The sequence below is a fragment of the Plutella xylostella genome, chromosome 20 (assembly GCF_932276165.1).
Source record: "Plutella xylostella chromosome 20, ilPluXylo3.1, whole genome shotgun sequence".
NCBI classification, from domain to species: Eukaryota; Metazoa; Arthropoda; class Insecta; order Lepidoptera; family Plutellidae; genus Plutella; species Plutella xylostella.
The window spans coordinates 8,163,166-8,182,784 of NC_064000.1; the positions used below are offsets into that span (position 1 = coordinate 8,163,166).

Sequence of the window (19,619 nt, forward strand, 5' to 3'; positions counted from 1 at the left end):
GATTTCTCGCTCTAAGAATGGTGGTGGAACTTCGTCATCTGTATAGTTTGATACTTTACTCTGATAGAGTTGTGCCGTTTCTGTGTATAGGTTTTTGTAGAAATCTGATGCAATATCCAGTAAATCAATACGGTTCGTAGAGCTGCCACCTTTTTTATCATGGAGTGCCGGTATCCATGAGATAGATGTTTGAAGTTGTTTATTCGCTAGTTTAACAGATCCTCTTTTCTCTAAACTTTCTTCTATGACCTTAAATTTATATTGTTTCATAGCTTTCTTAATTTTTTTCTTTATTTCTTTATAGAGTTTACTTAATCGTCGCTTTTCAAGTTTGTTCTTATTTGTTTTATTCTGAAGCTCTATTCTCTCATGAATTAAATTTTCGATATCTGGTGTTACAAAGTGGGCGATATTTTTGTCATCACAAGTTTGTGGTAGCATTGACAATGATTTTGTTATTTTTGCTATAATTTCGTCGTATCGTTCTTGTATTCCGGAATCGTTTCCATTTTCTGTCAGTTGTCTAAATATATTTTTTAAAGATTCCGCTTCTATTGGAGACAATTTTGCCTTTTTTCTTGTGAATGTTTTTCTTGATTTTTTATTTTCTTGTAGGTTGGTTGCGTATTTATAGGTACACCTTAAAAGTCTGTGATCACTAGGGTATTGGGTATTGATGACTTGTAAGTTTTGTACTCTCTCATTCTTGTTAGCTACGAAGAAGTCTATTTCGTTACGCGTTACTTGATCTGGGGATCTCCAAGTCCATCTTTGTTTAGGTTTCTTTTTAAAGTGTGAGTTCCAAATGTAGAGTTGGTTTTCTCTACAAAATTCGAGAAGTTTTGAACCTCTTTCATTTCTGGTGCCATATCCCCATGGGCCCATTGTAAACTTATCTTCCGCCATTGGGAGCCCTATCTTAGCATTAAAATCACCCAATATTATCGGTTCTTTACAATCTCCCACAGCGGCTGATATATCGGTGTACGTCTTCTCTATCTCTTCCCACGAAGCTCGGCCGGTTGGAAAATAAACTTGAATTAAGTTGAGTGTTTTAGAGTTCCCTAGTTTTAAGCTAAGTCGCGCAACTCTATCTGAGATCGGCTTAAAATCGACTATATTTTCTTTGAATTTCTTTTTGATTATAAATCCTATACCGTTTGTTCCACTTCTCTCTCCATGGTACATGAAGACGTACTCTTCTTTTTCCAATATTTCTGTACCCTCTTTCTTTACCTCTGATAGTCCTATAATATCCCATTTGATATTTTTTAAGGCGTGATCTAGAAGATATTGTCGGTGCGGATCAACCAGCCCTTATTAACCAGCCATTATGTATAGCTGACTATTTATGCAAAACACCGGCTAAGATATAAATAAACTATCTAGGTTTTATTGTAGATGTAAACCAGACAAACAGATCGCCTCCCAGAAGCCCTTCGCACAAAACTTAGGCAAATAAAGCAGCGGGGAAGCTGGGAGGTAATAAAACGAGGCCAATTTTCTTTATTGCTTCTTGTACTGAGCTAATAAACTCAATTTAGTATAGTACAGTGAAAGTCGGCGTGCCCAAAATACACCCTGATACAATATACAAGCAGGGCACCCTCTATGTTGACGCAAACAACACCCACACACACACACACACGCACTCACGCCTTGTACTAATGTACTCCCTTGCGGGGTAGGCAGAGGTGCATTGCTGCACCCACTTTTCGCCAGAGTGTTATGTAAGTCCCAATGTAATAGGGGGCGGGCCTATTGCCATTTTACGGGCACATCCAAGACCCGAGAACAAATATCTGTGTTTAAACAAATATCTGCCCCAGCCGGGAATCGAACCCGGGACCATCGGGTCAGTAGTCAGGGTCACTAACCACTACGCCATTCGGTCGTCTTGACGCAAATATATATTTTTATTATATGCCTAAGAACGATAGGTATGAGTTAGGGTGATGAGGTCTCTAGACCAATAGCGGCTATATATTTACGTTCACAAGCAATGGAAAAGTTCCAGTGACAATAGCACCTCCTAAACGGAAAAGGCTAGCTGAATGACGCCGTCTGCAATATTGAATTACAGTTAACAGCGCATCAGAATATTGGCAACCAAAAACGTTAAAATGTTGTGTTCAAATTCTTAATTAAATGTGTGTGTACAAATAAAGAATCCTAACTCATATTATAAATGCGAAAGTTACTGTGTCTGTCTGTCTGTCTGTTACTCTTTCACGCCAAAACTACAGAACATAGGATACTAAGAAAGAACATAGGCTACCTTTTATCCCGGAATTCCCACGGGAGTTTTCCCGTGGGAATTCTTAAGGTGAATCGAAGCTCGCGGGAACACCTAGTATTCAATATATCTATGTAAATGATTAAAAAGATTGGTGCCATTTGGCGCTGGAATTTTGTCTGTGGTACTTTTTCATTGCCCGTGAGTACCTTACGCACGACCAATCCATCACTATACCCCATAAAGAACAGTGCCAGAATTTTCTACTGTCTACTTATTTATATTTCCGAACTGACCATCGAACCTTCTGGTAACGGCGGGCAAATGTGATTGATTTGACGCAGCAAGAATAAAATTAACCCAAGTGGCTGGCACATCTTTGTAATAATGTAGTAAAAAGGAGTAACGAACAGATTGCTTAGGGATTAATGATTCCCCAGTAGATCCCAAATTACTCCTAAACGGAAAAGGCTGGCTTAATGAATCCGTCTGCAATGTTGAAATACATTTAACAGCGCAACAAATTAATATTACCACCAAAAAATGTAAATACTTTAAATTAATATGCTTCCTCCCCAAGGTTGTCTTAAAAAAAGCGATAAGTGACCGCCATTTTTGTACATTAATGTGAGTATTTAAGTTACATAAGTAAATTTCAAGTGTAACAAATAAATAAAATTCTATCTACCTAGATCTAAATGAAAAAAATTGGGCCATTTGGTGTTTTGTAAGTGGAACTTTTTCATTGCTTGCGAGTGTATAATAATATGTAATAATATGTGGGGACATCTCACACACGGCCATCCGACCCCAAGCTAGGCAGAGCCTGTGTTATGGGTATCGGACAGCTGATATATCAACACAAATACATAGATAGATAGATATTAAATATAAATATCAACACCCAAGACCCGAGTACAAATATTTGTCTTTAAACAAATATCTGCCCGAGCCGGGAATCGAACCCGGGACCTTCGGCATACCAGTCAGGGCCACTAACCACTACGCCATTCGACCGTATAATATGTATAATGAAATTTCCCCATCCGGTCCTCCGTTTCAAATGTCCCGCGCAATACGCAAAGCCTAGTTAGTGCGAATGAATCATCCGGTCTGGACGTAGGCCATGAATAACGCCGCCCTTTGACCCGAGGCCCACCCTTTAATTGAGACGCCAGAATCTTAATCAGAGCTGGGTGCTGCTAATGAACTGAGTTTCCAAAGCTTTGGTCACCCGTTTCAACGAGGACAAACAAGCTGTGAAAGTGATGCGTTGGAAACTTTATGCATATTTTAGTAGTATACCTACTAAGCCGAAAAAGGGTGACTAGGGGACATTGTGAACCACTTTGGTTTTACGAATTATGAAAACACAAAAAAACTATTTTCCAATGTTTATCACCTGACTTTTTAATATTTGCGAATTTACTTAAGTACCTACTTGAATAAACTGTTGAACATAATTATGAACTCAATGTAAATTAGTAGAAAAAAATTAACAAAAAAACACTATAAACTTTTCTTTTTTAGAATTCCGTAAAATAATAGTTAACTAGTTTTTTTTTTAATTTCTTCTCAAAAAATCAATTAAAAAACGTTTGGGACGATACAGCAGTATAAATAGCAATCAAAATGAACATCCTCTTACTACAATTTTAATTAAATTCCTTCCTCTACAACCAGTAAATATCGACATAAACCTGATAGTTTATTTAAAAAAAAAAACATATCAAATGAGAGCTTTAAAAAAACAAAAAAAACACTTAAGATTCTCAGAATGAAATGGAAAAGCGCTTATTTTTCAAAGCATAAAATGAAAGCTGTTGGCTGCCGATGAAATGGAATAATTACATCAGGTAATTCAGTTTAGTTTTTCAGCTTTAATTTTATTCATTTAGTCTAGTTTCCGAGTGTAAAATTCTGAATTTAAGTCTAGACTGGCTTCTGTCTTCTTTTAGCGTATCGGTGATAAACACTAGACTAGGACTTCTGTGAGAGGCTGGTAAATAATACTTACACATTATTATTATTTAGATTTAAGTGGACTAGATACACAGAAACACTAAACTTATAATACCCCTCTTTTTCCGCCGGGGCTTAACAAATGAGGAAGGCGCAACATTTGTATAATTATTTATAAGAGATAATGTTATCGAGGTTTGGCAACTTGTCTAAAGTCGTCGCTCCAGCGGGCCGGAGGGCGTCCCACGCTGCGCTTGCCTGTTCGTGGTCCACTCGTGGGAAACCATTGACTCCACCGGTCATCGGTTCCTCGTATAAACATCAGTTATTTTCCCAACAACACAATTAAAATCTCTCGCTCATTAGCTTTTCGGTAAATTTTAAATTAAAATACCTAACAAGTGAACGAAATGTAATTTAATTAAAATTGAGGTTTTCCTGCACTCTTGCTTCATTTGTAATGAAAAAATAAATGAGAAAACTGAAGGACGCACTAGCAAATTATTTTCACTACTAAGAATACACTCCCCAAATATTACGTATGCAAAAACGTCTCCAAAGTAATGAAGCAGTCAAATGATCAAATAAATAAATTAAAAAGATTAAATTTTGATTAACTTTGTTGTGCAAGGCACCCTAACTGTACTACAAAGCTACAGGAAAGCTAAAGATCGCATCCAGTGGCGTGCTTTGAGAGAGGCCTACGTCCAGCAGTGGACTGCTATAGGCTGATGATGATGATGAAACATCTGTTAAATACTGTCTAAGTTATTGTGGTAACACCCTAAACTCAAATTTCACAATATTTTATTTTTTATTTTATTTTATTATTCTTAAGGAAACATACAGAGCAGATCACGAGCAGATGATTCCAATAAAGTTTCCATTAATATCTTAAGACATTTAGGTTTAAAAATCCACAATACACATTGACAAAACATGGTTACACAGAGCATTTTTACTACAAAGTGAGGTAAGTCGATAAATCAATAGTCAATAGTCGGTTAAATCGTAACCAGAGTCGCGAGCACAAATTTCGAACCTCCGTTAACGTTGCGTATCGTCAACTGTCACTGTCAAAATGTAAGGCAAAGTTAGTTCCAAAAGTGACAGTTGTTTTTTCCATATGTTAGGTGGAATTTCACCAAACGCTAAACGTATTTAGTAGCCTGTCAGTTAGTACAAAATGTATTTAAAATTTGTTTTAAATACGTTTAGCGTTTGGTAAAAGTGACCCTTCGTGAAGATTCGAAAATAGTATCGAATCCTGTGCTCGCTGCACAGGTATTGGTTGATCAATTATACGTCATCTCCATACTAAATTCTTGATAGATGTGTCAAAAGTCAACCAGTAATATATAGTTATGCTCTAACCGACAATAAAGAAATTGGCACTAAATGTTTTTAAAAAATGGGTCTTTTTGTGTCGATTTTTTTCTATAAACAAATTTCCTCGGCCGGGTATCGAACCTTGCGGACAGAAGTCTACGCACTAACCACTACACTATGGTAACCCGGCGAAATACAAACACATCTGAAACTGTTTCCCGGATTAGCCTGGAGGCTTTTAAATTATTAAATAGCCTGCGTTATTAGCAACTTAGTAACTTAGATTGCGAGGGGAAGTCAAATTATTAAATTATTAGGCCAAGTGGGTGAATTAGAAATGATGTGGACGTTGTTACATTATACCTAGGTATAGTATAAGGCAGAGAAACCTGACCCCTCTCAGAAGCATTGTTACTAAGAGGGGGTTCAGATTTCGACCTTGACGACCAAATGGCGTAGTGGTTAGTGACCCTGACTTCTGAGCCGAAGGTCCCGGGTTCGATTCCCGGCTGGGGCAGATATTTGTTTAAAGACAGATATTTGTACTCGGGTCTTGGGTGTTGATATTTATATTTTGTATCTATCTATCTATGTATTTGTGTAAATATATCAGCTGTCCGACACCCATAACACAGGTTCTGCCTAGCTTGGGGTCGGATGGCAGTGTGTGAGATGTCCCCACATATTATTATTATTATTTCTCTGCACCTGACCGTACTTCTGCGCAGGCACACACACGCGAGCAATGAAAAAGTTCCAGTGACGATAGAAAAAAATAGTCCTAAACGGAAAAGGTTAGCTTTATGATACCGTCTGCAATATTAAAGGTCTAACTATAACGTCCCGACATTAAAGAGTGCGATTTTGGAAAGATTTTTTTATCATTATCAGTTATTTACTTATATTTACATACACTTAAAAAATAAAATACCGTTTGGCAATGGCTTTTTAACGGATTTGCCCTTTAATTAATAAAATACATCGATTAAATACGGTCTGTAACAATTAGTTAAGATCCACTTCCGTTTTCAGGTCTTTATTTTATAGTTTTACTGTAGGTAGGTACCTACATTAATTTAACAGCGCATCAGAGTATTACTAAATAAAATGTCATTTGTAACCTAAATGTATTTAATGTATTCTTAAATAAATAAATAATAAAATAATAAAAAAGGTTTTTGAATTTTGATCAAATCCTAATCCAATGTGCGGGTAGGAAAGTAGATAACTTCACTATCAATAGGAATATGACAATTATTCTTGTAATCGCTATTTTTGCTCCATAGCGCAAATACCTAATATAATAAAAAAAACACACACACTCACGCCTTGTACTAATGTACTCCCTTGCGGGGTAGGCAGAGATGCATTGCTGCACCCACTTTTCGCCAGAGTGTTATATTAGTCCCAATGTAATAGGGGGCGGGCCTATTGCCATTTTACGGGCACATCCAAGACCCGAGAACAAATATCTGTGTTTAAACAAATATCTGCCCCAGCCGGGTATCGAACCCGGGACCTTCAGCTCAGTAGTCGGGGTCACTAACCACTACGCCATTCGGTCGTCATAATAAAATTTACAACATAAAACCTAATAATAAACAAATTTACGACCCACTATAAGTCGTTATCACAGTGATAAATATAATATTTCTTACATCTTCGGATATTTAATATCTTCATTTGAGCTTTTAGGACAATTAATCGCTAGGGCGATGACCAGAAGACAATAGGCGAATATATATATATAGAGCGGTGGTAGCTCCGTCGTGTAAGCGCCCACTTCTCGCGCCTGAGATGCGGGTTCGAATCCCGGTGCTGACATGTGCCAATGACTTATTTGATTTTGGAAAAAAAGTTGAAATAGAGTATGAATAGGGTAGTTTATATGGAATGAGAATCAAAATTATACTTAGTCCGAAAATAAGATAATGTAAAAATTGAAGACACTTATTTTTTCCTTTTTTACCACTCTACAGTCTCTACACTTACACTAAGGTGGAATTTCACCAAACGCTAAACGTATTTAGTAGCCTGTCATACGTCTGTCAGTTAGTACAAAATGTATTTAAAATTTGATTTAAGTATAATTTTAAATATGTTTAGCGTGTGTATGTGTACATATTTAAAATTGTATTTAAATAAAATTTTAAATATGTACATTTTGTACTAACTGACAGACGTTTGACAGGCAACTAAATACGTTTAGAGTTTGGTGAAATTCCATCTAAGATAAATTAAGTAAGTACTTTTGCTACCGATAGAAGGTATTCACCAGAGAGTATTTCAACATCATTAAAAAAATTGTATCATATCGCGGGCTTCATGCCAGAGGGGCGTATCTGCACCGACCCTACTTTTCAGGAGAGCAAAAAAACATCATAACTGTGTTAATAATAAGTAATCGAGCTTGCTATAATTTTGCATATAGCTTGATTAATTATTCTTTGTTTTTATTAAAACTCAATTTTCATAATATTTATGCTTTAAGTACATTTTATGTCGTATACGTCTATCTGACTTGACGGAAATTATTGTATTGCTATCCCATTTTTACCATATTATGTATAGGAATAATGGGCGTATAAACAAACTTTTTTATTTGTTATCCAATTATATTACATATATTTTACTTGGTTTACACTTAAATCATTTAATATACTGATAGCAAAATATGATCAAAAATATAACTGCTTCTATTTTTTTCGAATTTCCTCCGCCCTTTTGCCATGGCGTAATTTAATGGATGTTCTCAATTTGAGAAAGATGATACGGCTATTAAAAAACAACAAACTATTTAAGGAACTAATAAATACATGGCAAAGCTGTAAAAAACATAGAATAATTTATTAGAAACAATAAGAGTACAAAATAAAACAAGAATGACTATTAAAAATAAATATCAAGTGAACATAAACACAAAAAAAACTCCTTAAAGAAATGACAGAGGGCTGGGGCTGGAACTTCGCAGAAATGCAGGGGCTTTCCTTGGTGAACTCTTTCTTCAATCAAAAAGAAGCCCCAAAGAAGGTGGACCTGCTTAGGAAGGCAGTGTAGACGTTGGGGATATGCACAAAGGTTCCACTCGAGAGAGCCAGGTGCAGGTACATTCACACCCACAGAGAATAGAATAGAAGGTGGACCTGGTGCAGGCCGGACTTTGTCACGAAAAATGAACTCGATTTCATCATCATGACTGATAAAGAGGCACATATTCAGAGATATCTCAGTGATCAATCGGTTTAATCACCGTATACTCAGAGGAACTCTAAATATCGACCTAAAGCTTGAAAAACGGCGACTGATGAAGTCCACCCTCTTACCAACTCTGCGCCAGACCACCGCCGGGTCCGAATGGATTCAGCTGGAGCTAAAAAAATGATTTGACGTATTGGAAACTACTACAGACATTGAAGAAGCCTACAACGAAGTGGCCAATGCAAAACAGGAAGAAGGCACTAGGTTCTGTGCAATGTAACACACGGGAAGGAAGTCTAAGCTATCAGGGAGACTCATTCATTCCGTCAGAACTAGAGGCTCTGAACAAAATGATACGCAAGGCTATTTATCGTGACCTCCGCTGCTTTCAACACACAGCGGATTGAAGAAGCTACAAAACCGAGGATCGAATGTCTTTGCTAGGCAACTTGAAGGGACCCTAATGACAAAATTGTCATCCAGCCGTAGCAAAATCAACGATTCTAAGCTGGAGATACTCGCAGGGATCAAGGACATCTATGCCCAATTGTACGCTTCACATGCGCAACAGGCAGAACCCCGGATGTGTAGGTCTTTTTTTTTTCAAGAAAGGAGACAAATTGCTCTTAAAAACCTATAGACTGATCACAATCTTGACCACGTGAATAAGATGTTTGATGATGATGATGATTTGAAGATGTACATTAATAACAGTCATCACGAGACTTAATTTGATGAATTTCAGCCGCTGGAGCATGCCGGATTTCGTGGGGGTTATAGCACCGTAGACCACATACACACAATTATACAGAACAAGGAAGAATATAATCGGCCTCTGTGCCTAGCTTTCGTAGACTACGAAAATTTTGACTCCGTCGAGATCTGGGCTGTTCTGGCATCCTTGCAGATATGTCAAATAAATTGACGATACATCGAGACGCTGAAGTGCCTAATGACACTGAAACTATTACTGTCCAAGTATAAAACCAGCCACAAGATCTATCCATAGGCAAAGGGCCGTGAGGGAGGAGGACGTAATTTCTCCGATACTGTTCCGTGATGCATCGGAAGATGTATTTAAAACTATGGACTGTAAAGGACAAGGCATCAATATCAACAGTGAAAGCATATTCTATATGACATGGCGATAATTATTTGAATGCGCCCCACTGATGTTTATACGCCGTCTATACGCCTCTCTGACATGGCGAAATTATTAAAATGCGTCCTACTGATGTTTATACGCCGTCTATACGCCTTTTTGACACGACACAAAATTATTGTTACATCATATACGCCTTTATGTTATTTATTAATATCTCAAAATCTAGTTTACTGAAAATTTCAAATAAATTACAGAACGTGTATTACTAGTATAGGAATCGATTGGCATGAAAAACGCCAAATTGATTTTTTGCGCCCCTCTGGCATGAAGCCCGCGATATAAAAAAATTATGTCCTTTACAAAGCGGACTAAAAATAAATTTGGGACACTACTATTACACTCACGTGCAAAGAAAAAGGTCCACCTGCCATTTGGCGTTCCATATTTATGTCATTTTCATTGCCCGTGAGTGTATTATTAATTTTTAAAAAAGATTTCTTTGACCTAAGATACTATCACACCACACTCAAAAAAATTAATACCCGTGACCTCTGAGCAAATATTAGTCTTTTAACAAATATCTGCTCCGGCTGGGCATCGAACCCGGATTCTCGGTACAGCTGTCGAGTCACTAACCGATGCGCCATCCTGTCATCCGTATGTACATTGTACATACGACACACATTTTTTTATTAATGCTTTTAAATCCTTTAGAGTTTTTTCCCTATAATCGTCGCCTTTGCATATCTATATAGAATGACCTGTAAGTACGGATTGCAATCCGGTACAAACTTCAATAGGGATACGATTAATATTTATTTAGTGACAAATCTAAGATTTAGATCCGTATTTGAAAATGTCTCATCCAAATTTCAAAAACTAGCTTATTAAAAATAAGTCATGCAGGTGTTTAAGGTGCTTTTGTCACCTCATCTCCATCATGTGAAAGTTTGCTAGTATGGTGTGATGGTTTAGTAAAAAGTCACGTGACCAACAAAGTTTCTATGGAAAAGGAATATAATTCTTTTCGTGAATTTCCAAGACTCGTAGATCAAAATTGCTTAGAATGACCCCGTGAGTCACACCCTTTCGGCTTAGTATACCCTTTTTGCAACACCCTGTATTCCCAAAACCATTTAGGGCGGATTCGACCAACGTCGAGTAACTTTTTACTCACGAGTAAAGTACCAGTTACTCGCGAGTAAGCAGATTTTGCATTCTACCAAACCTGAAACCAAGATAACTAACTTATCCCAAGAATAAAATGTTATACCGCCAAAATTGAGCGTGTAACGAGCTTATCCGAGAGTAATTTTGTAATGGCGGCAGCACATCAGCTGATTAGAAAACCGTCATAATGACATATAAACACATCTGTCAAAACATAAACAAAAGTAAGTTAAAAGGCAAAGTCTCAGAATAACAACAGCGAATAAAATATTAAAACATAAACAATTTCATACTTTTATAATCCATTCAAACTAAGTTGGCATGTCATTTCTATTGCATGCTTTGAAACGCAGCTATTTTTATTTTAGTTGCATTACAGTTTCGTTCCTCGTTCATTCAATTTAATCATGGTATAACTTGGTAGAATGCAAATGTACTTATCCTAGATATTTACTCGCGTATAATTTTAATTCAGGTATAGTTATTCTCGTGTAACGTGATGTTTGGACGAATTCACCCTTAGAAACACTATTTATTCATGGAATGACGTTTCCCCGATGACTTTCAGCCAAAAATTTGTTTTGTCAAATGTTCATATTACCGATAGTTCATTTCCCCGAAAGTCATTTCTTTGATGTATTATTTGAGGGATGTTTCATTTTCTCGATACGTTGCTTTTATATTTCAACTAAACAAACGGCTAGAGTTGTCAATGTTAAGCCGGTGTTGGTCCAGCGGTAACCAACACTAGCCCTATATTTGACCAAATTCGAACAAACAAAAGTTGAAATAAAAGCAAAGTATCCAGAAAAGGATAGTGGAAAAAATAAATTATATATTTATTGTATCTATTAATCAATAAATAATAGAACGCCCCTATATTTCTACCTCACGCAATTAACAAGCTAGACCAGGTCAAACAGCTACACTACGGGCGCAAATTTCACAGAATTCATTAACAAGATACAGCTCTTAATAATAAAATTTTGCGCTTGGAAGAGAATTTACATTTAAGTCCGGCTTATTGCTACACTAGCTCTTCACGCGGCTTCGCTTCAACTCATTATGCACAGTCATGGACTTACCTCTTCACCTGCAACTTGTTGGGAAATTCTTGTGGAATTTGAAAATTATTTCGTTACGGCGAACACTTGGAAATTAGGTGAGAAATGTTGGCGAATTTTACTTGTCCTGGCGTAAGGGCCTTCTTCTTCTTCTTCAATCCCGCTACTCCTCCGAGGAGTCTGGGGCTGACACCAGGCGCTTCCATCCTTAGCGTAAGGGCCTTAGCTAGCACTAACGTATGTATAAGTACACATTTAATCTGATATCGTACACCAGTTTCACCTTTAGTCTACACATGAGTACAAAATTTATTTTTCCTTCACCGTAAGAGCGATGGTATACATTGTATTTAAATTCCAAAGAAATCATTGGTGCTTGTCAGCGCCGGGATTCGAACCCGCGATCTCTGGCGTGAGAAGCGGGCGCTTACCCGACTGAGCTACTCGTACCACCGCTCTTGGCTCGTATACATCTATGTTATTTTATAGTTGAAATTAAATACAAGACGTAGAAATTATATGCTAAGAAGGATGTTTATTGCAAAAAAGTTAATGATATATTATTTGCTTCGTATAATAGGCATCAAAAGTCAGGGCAGGTTATAAGATTGCATAGCTAATTTATGTTGCACGGTTTAAATTATTGTAGTAATAGGTACAGTGAGCAAAAATAGATCTGAAGATATCCTACAGCGTAAATCACAAACACATTAATCTGCAAAAGTACACTCACGGGCAATGAAAACTTCCATTGAGAAAATCGTCAAATTATTCCTAAACGGAAAAAACTAACTCAATGACGCTTCTGTAATATTTAACATCATTTAATGGTGCATCGCAATATTACCAACTAATAACGTTAATAATTTGTTCAAATTTCCTATTACTTAAGAGGTTGAAAAAATGAGGGCCATTTGAAGTCTGCATTTTGTCAGTGGAACTGTTTCTTTGCACGTGAGTCTAGTTAAGGTACCAAAGCCAAAAGCGGGGGGTGGGGGGGTGACGCAGGGTATATAATTAAAAATTGAAAAACTAAGTCCCGTACTTTTGTTCTACGAGTTTTGGAAATTCTATGGAGAAAGTATTTTTTTATTTCCGAAACTCGTAGAACAAAAGTTGTTCAGAATTACCCCCTTTCGGCCTTTTTGCAACACCCCGTATAACTTAAATAGTTTCAGTCGTTTAGTAAACGAAAAAGGGTTCAGTACAGCCATGGCAGCTAAAATTATTATCATAAATATCATTATGATGGACAAAACTGAAAACACAAAGGGTGAAGTAAAAGGGTCGGTGGTTCAATATTCAAAAATAGACTTTTCCGGTATCACACCTCGGGCCGAAATAGTTTTCTGAAATTATGGCGGCCATATTTGTATATGGCGGTCAGGACACAAGGTACAGAGGTGAAACTTCGTATAATTTATTTATTTTATTTCTATAGTAGGTAGTAACTATCAAAATTGGAAAATTAAAATAATATAGGATACTCGTTGGTCCTAATTTTCCACTTGAAATAGTTGGTTTAGTTTGGGTATTTAGGTATTTGTACAGAAACATAATATATTATACAGGTAATTAATTGCAGTAAATAGTAGGGTTTATTGATATACATAACCCTAATGATTGCTGTAGGTATATAAGTTAATTAACTATTGAAGGTTGGCCCAAAAAATATTAGTAGATAATTTTATCGCCGGTGATAAGGTAATGGATTTCAGTGGCATTCAGATAAATAATCGAATCGATAATTATCGATGTAGGGATTGCAAATCTAAGAAAAAAGATCTTACGAGTTGCACAAATAAACTTTAAACCACTTCAAAACTGTTCAAACTAAGCTATTCGGAATTAGACAGACATAAACGAACTATTATAATTATTATATAGTCGACCGAATGGCGTAGTGGTTAGTGACCCTGACTACTGAGCCGATGGTCCCGGGTTCGATTCCCGGCTGGGGCAGATATTTGTTTAAACACAGATATTTGTTCTCAGGTCTTGGATGTGCCCGTAAAATGGCTATAGGCCCGCCCCCTATTACATTGGGACTAGCATAACACTCTGGCGAAAAGTGGGTGCAGCAATGCACCTCTGCCTACCCCGCAAGGGAGTACAGTAGTACAAGGCGTGAGTGCGTGTTTTTTTTTTTTTTATATACACTGTTTTACCGAATAAGACATCTGTCCGTTATTTCATGCGAATAAGGGTAGTTTTTGTTAGTATCAGATGTCTTATTTGATGAAACAGATTATAGGGGGTGTTGAAAATATGGGTAGGTACAAATTTACGGTAAACCCAAATGTTTTTGCTTCTCCATAGATACCTACTAACTTTGCTGGCCCTGTAGCACAGGGCGCTATTAAGACGTGACAAGAGTTCTCCGTCACGCTCGCTCTTGAGGCTGCGCGATGTGAGTGAGCGTGATGCAAAACTCTTATCACGTCTTAAATGCGCGCCGTACTAGCCCTTCTAGTCACAAGATTTTCACGTAGTTCCAAACCGTACGAAATACGTTGATGACTCACCCTCTTTCGGCTTACGATATACTTACCGCTTTTGAAACCTAATTTGAGTTTGAATTGTACAGTCCGGCGAATAAACTTTAGTGGATTGTCAAACTAACTTAACTAACCAACTGTCAATCTTTGAAATAATGAATAGGCGGTCTTTTAGTTTGACAAAGCACAAAAGTGTAATCGCAACCTACTTTCAGGAACATGCAAGTTGTTAGTACCGAACTGTACTTCTGTACTTCCCCTTTGCTTCAGGAAAGGGCTGACGTATGATATGAAAAGGTTCACCCAATCGGAAGAGGCTCAGAAAATGTGTTTTACGAGATACGAGTAAAGTGGGTACTTACACGGAGTTATCGTGATTGAGTCGATATCCGTGCACTAGGAGCCTCCCCTAGTGACGTATCAACTGTACGTTATACAGGATGTTGCAATTATTGTTATTATGTGGGGACATCTCACACACGGACATCCGACGACCCTAAACTAGAAAGAGTAGAGAGTAGTAGAGCCTGTAATTTGGGTTTTGAACAGCTGAAATATCATCACATATGAGTACATACAGATAGACACATACACCCAAGATCAGAGTTCAAATATCTGTCTTTAAAAAAAAAACTGCCTTGTCCGGGAATTGAGCCTTGGACCTTCGGCATAGCAGACAGGGTCACTAACCAGTATTTGGTATCCTAATCCTAATCCTAACTTCCTAACTAATATTATAAATGCGAAAGTAACTGTGTCTGTCTATCTGTCTGTCTGTCTGTCTGTCTGTCTGTCTGTCTGTCTGTTACTCTTTCACGCCAAAACTACTGAACGGATTTGAATGAAATTTGCTATACAGGTGTTCTAGACTCTGAGAAAGAACATAGGCCACTTTTTATCCCGGAATTCCCACGGGAACAGCTAGTACAAAATAATGGCAATAGACAAGACAAACACAATGTGTCAGGTTTAAACTCGACCTTAATAATTTAAAGTGAATTTATAGTCAATTTCATTCACACAGCAATGGCCATGGGACATAAACCAAATAATCATAATTTAAAATAATGAGGTGGGTACGTATGTACTTTCATTATATGCATATCATTATTATGAGCATCATAACTCAATCTCTTCTACTACTCAGTCGTTTCCACTGGAACATATTTCAAACATCTCGTTAAAATTTCTTAGAACTTGTAAATACCCACTTACAATTATTATGACTTCCTTTTTCACTGAAATAAATATCAAGTACGTCTTGGGAGAAGACAACGAACAGACAAGCTTAGCATGGGACGCCCTCCGGTCCGCTGGACCGACACCTTAGAAAGGTGGCCAGCCCCCCTACTCTTGAAAGGCAATGTATTGCGCCTGTCTTGCGTTGTCAACATTAAAAAAATCATAATTTCTCTTCAAAAGCGTTTTTACAAAGATTAAAAATACTAGATTAAAAATACAAAAGTCAGCTAGGTAATGCCTATTTTAAGAACCTAGAAACAAGACTATAGTCTATAGTGCATACAACCAAAATCTAAAATAAATTCTTCATTCTGGGTACTTGGTTCTTAGTGCTAGGTTCTAAAAAAGAAGGCTTTATTTTGATGAACATTTATGTATTATTACTTTTTGTAAAATCGATTTTGAAGAGAAGTTATGATTTTTTTAATGTTGACAACGCAAGACAGACGCAATACATTGCCTTTCAATAGTAGGGGGGCAGTGATGGCTGGATGAGGAAGGCCGAGGCCAACAGCGTGTTATGAATTCTTCAAAATCATAATTATGTTGTTTTTTTTGCACGCCTGTACTTTTTGATCCATATCTCCTGCAGGTTAACTGGCAGAAAATGCTTTTAGCATTAAGTCCACCTGATTGTAAAATGTGCAATAAAGTATAAATAAATAAATAGGTAAATAAATTACTTATTGCGTAGGTTTGACTGTAATCCCCGAATGGGCAGTCAAACTTATGACTTATTACAAAGGTGATTCACAAACGGGTCACCTGCTGTTGGTAGTACATTCGTGTATTGTATACCCAAGTGATAGGTCGCGGGCCGTATCGCCATTTTACAGCTTATTACAATGTGTTTAGGGTATTTTTTTCAAAGGCTAAAAGGACAATAGTTGTTCAGAATAACAAGTTGACACCCACTTTTGGCCCACAATTTTTATCCCTACTTATTTTCCCACTGCTGGGCAAAAGCCCCCACTTTTTTCTTCCACACCCCACGATCCTGCGGTCTTAAAATCCACAATATAACGTTTCCAAAAAAAATGTATGGATTAGAAGAAAAGGGCAGAATTAAAACCTATTCAGGGTGTTGCAAAAAGGGTATGAAAAATATAGTAAGAATGCATATACATATATAACGAACAAATTTTCTAAGGTAAAGAAATATTTTTAACTCTCTCGAATTTTCAAAAGTCATAGAACAACAAAGGAACCTGTGTAGTTGTTCAGAATGACCCCCTGAGACAACCCTTTTTGACTTAGGTACTTTATAAGATTGTTATTAAGTACAGTGGGCTGCAAAAAACCTAACTCCCTCTCAGTAGCAAAGTAATCCTAAGAGGGGTCTGGTTTTTGTGCAGGTATTGTGAAAAAAATTGGTAACCAATTTAATTGTTCAATAATTATATTTGACGAGAAAAAATATTTATTCTAAGTGCGTAAAATTGGCATAAATTACTAAGGTACATACCGTTAACCACCATTATAAATAAAATGCCACTGAAATCTGTTTATTTCCCGATAGACAGATAAAAACAGCCAACTGTTTTGGCACAAATAGAATAATTGATGACGAAAAAAATGCTGAAAAGTAACTTACTTTTGGTAAAAAATATACTGGACACCTCTAAACAAAATCAAACCTAAATAAAATTTAATTAGGTACTTACAAAGGATATAGCTGAAGTATCTGCAAACACAAACAATAAACACTGAATCCCACACAAATAACGAAAGAAAACTAAATACGCACATTCACATACAATCTCTGATTGCATAAAATTATTAATAACACGGAGGATTCTACTAAAAAAACACTTTAAATCAGTAGCAAAATACTACTGGCTGTACAGAACTTCACTTCACTAAAACGGTTAGCTCTACACTTTTAAAAAGAAAATAGTTTCAAATTTCGAATGTCAAAGTTCGCGCGAGTTTCCCGCCGCTTCATAGACAAGCGTCTCGGCGCGTTCCCGCCAAAAGACTGCGTTGGAAATACATGGCGGCAATGGTCTGTGATATTGCGTTTACCGAATTAATCTGGTAATTTTCACGCACTTCCATAAAATTACCTTTGGAAAAGGATTTTTTGATAGTGTCTTTGTAAGGGGAACTCTTTTATATTTTTTTGGGAATTCGAGTTGAAGATTCAATGAGGATAGGTAGGTAGCATTTTGTGAAAAAATGAAAGTAGATATAATTATTATGAGATGTTTTATTGATTAATATTTAAATTAAGTATAGTCAAAACAAAATATTATAAAAAATTATCGCTCATTGAAGTGTTTGTAGCTTTTACACAATGAAAGTAAGCACGGCCCGAGTGACTGCTCCGATGCTACTCTCAAATCTTGTAATATTACTTACTTCCTCCTAATCCTAATACACTGGTGGACAATGAAACAGTTCCACTCACAAAATGCTCATTCAACTTGCCGAATTTAAAAAAAAACACACACACACGCACTCACGCCTTGTACTAATGTACTCCCTTGCGGGGTAGGCAGAGGTGCATTGCTGCACCCACTTTTCGCCAGAGTGTATATTAGTCCCAATGTAATAGGGGGCGGGCCTATTGCCATTTTACGGGCACATCCAAGACCTGAGAACAAATATCTGTGTTTAAACAAATATCTGCCCCAGCCGGGAATCGAACCCGGGACCATCGGCTCAGTAGTCAGGGTCACTAACCACTACGCCATTCGGTCGTCCGAATTTTTTAATGGCTTACAATGTGTTCTTAAAGAATGGCGACGCTTCACTTAGACCCTTTGCTCCCCAGCGGAGATTGGGAATAAGTAAGTAAGTAAGTATAATGTATTCAAACTTTTAACCACTTAGGATAGGTCAGCTCCATAATAAGTTGCTATATAGGTACACTTCTGTACCTTGTCAAACTAACGACCCGTCAATGCTTCATTGAATGGATTGGCGGTTTATTAGCTTGACAAGGTACAAAGTGTATGGCTACTTATGCAGCTGACTGTAGGTACCTGCTGCATTGCTTCAAAACATCATTCCCTCATTTTTGAATACATTCATAAAAAAAACTAGCTGTTCCCGCGAGCTTCGCTTCGCCTTAAAAAGTTTGCCCTTGGAAATTCCGGATAAAAAGTAACCTATGTTCTTTCTCAGGGTCTAGAGTCTAGCTAGACCATCTGTATACCAAACTTCATTCAAATCCGTTCAGTAGTTTTGGCGTGAAAGAGTAACACAATTACTTTCGCATTTATAATATTAGTTACTCTCGTTCGTACTCTTTACAAGGATTTGATCACAATTTACGTTATTAGTTGGCAATATTCTGATGCGCAACTAAATGTATTTGTTGTGTCGTTAAGCTAGTCTTATCTAGGAGTAACTTCGTGCTATGTCACTGTAACTTTTTCATTGTTCTCGAGTGTACAACAAATTTATAACCCTTCTCTTTCCTTTAGACGGGTTAAATCTTTTTTCGCACTAGTACACAATAATATCATATTATTTCTAGATGAACTCTTACGAATGTGGATGGTATATTAGTTGGATTGAATTCTCAAGTTTGTTTATTAACCGAACGTGTGTTTTGATTGAAATAGTTTCGACGCTCTCGCTATTATGTTTCTTGGAGTTTTGGTTAACTTATGAGTATTTTACATAGTTATTAAATATGCTTGCACCACAGCTGGCTACCTCTAGATAAAGATAAAAAGATAAAATTCTCTTTATTGTACACAAACAGAAACAGTTTCATAAACATAGAAAGGAAAATAAATAGTACAATCGGCGGCCTTATTACTAAAAGTAATTTCTTCCAGACAACCACATTGAAAGGAAATCGA

At 36.9% G+C, this 19,619-nt stretch overlaps 1 protein-coding gene across 1 annotated transcript in view; it reads right to left on the reverse strand.

Moving 5' to 3' along the window:
- LOC105388735 (orexin/Hypocretin receptor type 1) overlaps window positions 1–17,800 on the reverse strand; it is a 122,900-nt gene extending 105,100 nt beyond the window's left edge. The window contains exon 1 of the mRNA XM_038109761.2: window positions 17,469–17,800. The gene's annotated coding sequence lies outside the window, so the exon portion shown is untranslated. The remainder of the gene's footprint in view (window positions 1–17,468) is intronic.
- Window positions 17,801–19,619: the final 1,819 nt, after the last annotated feature.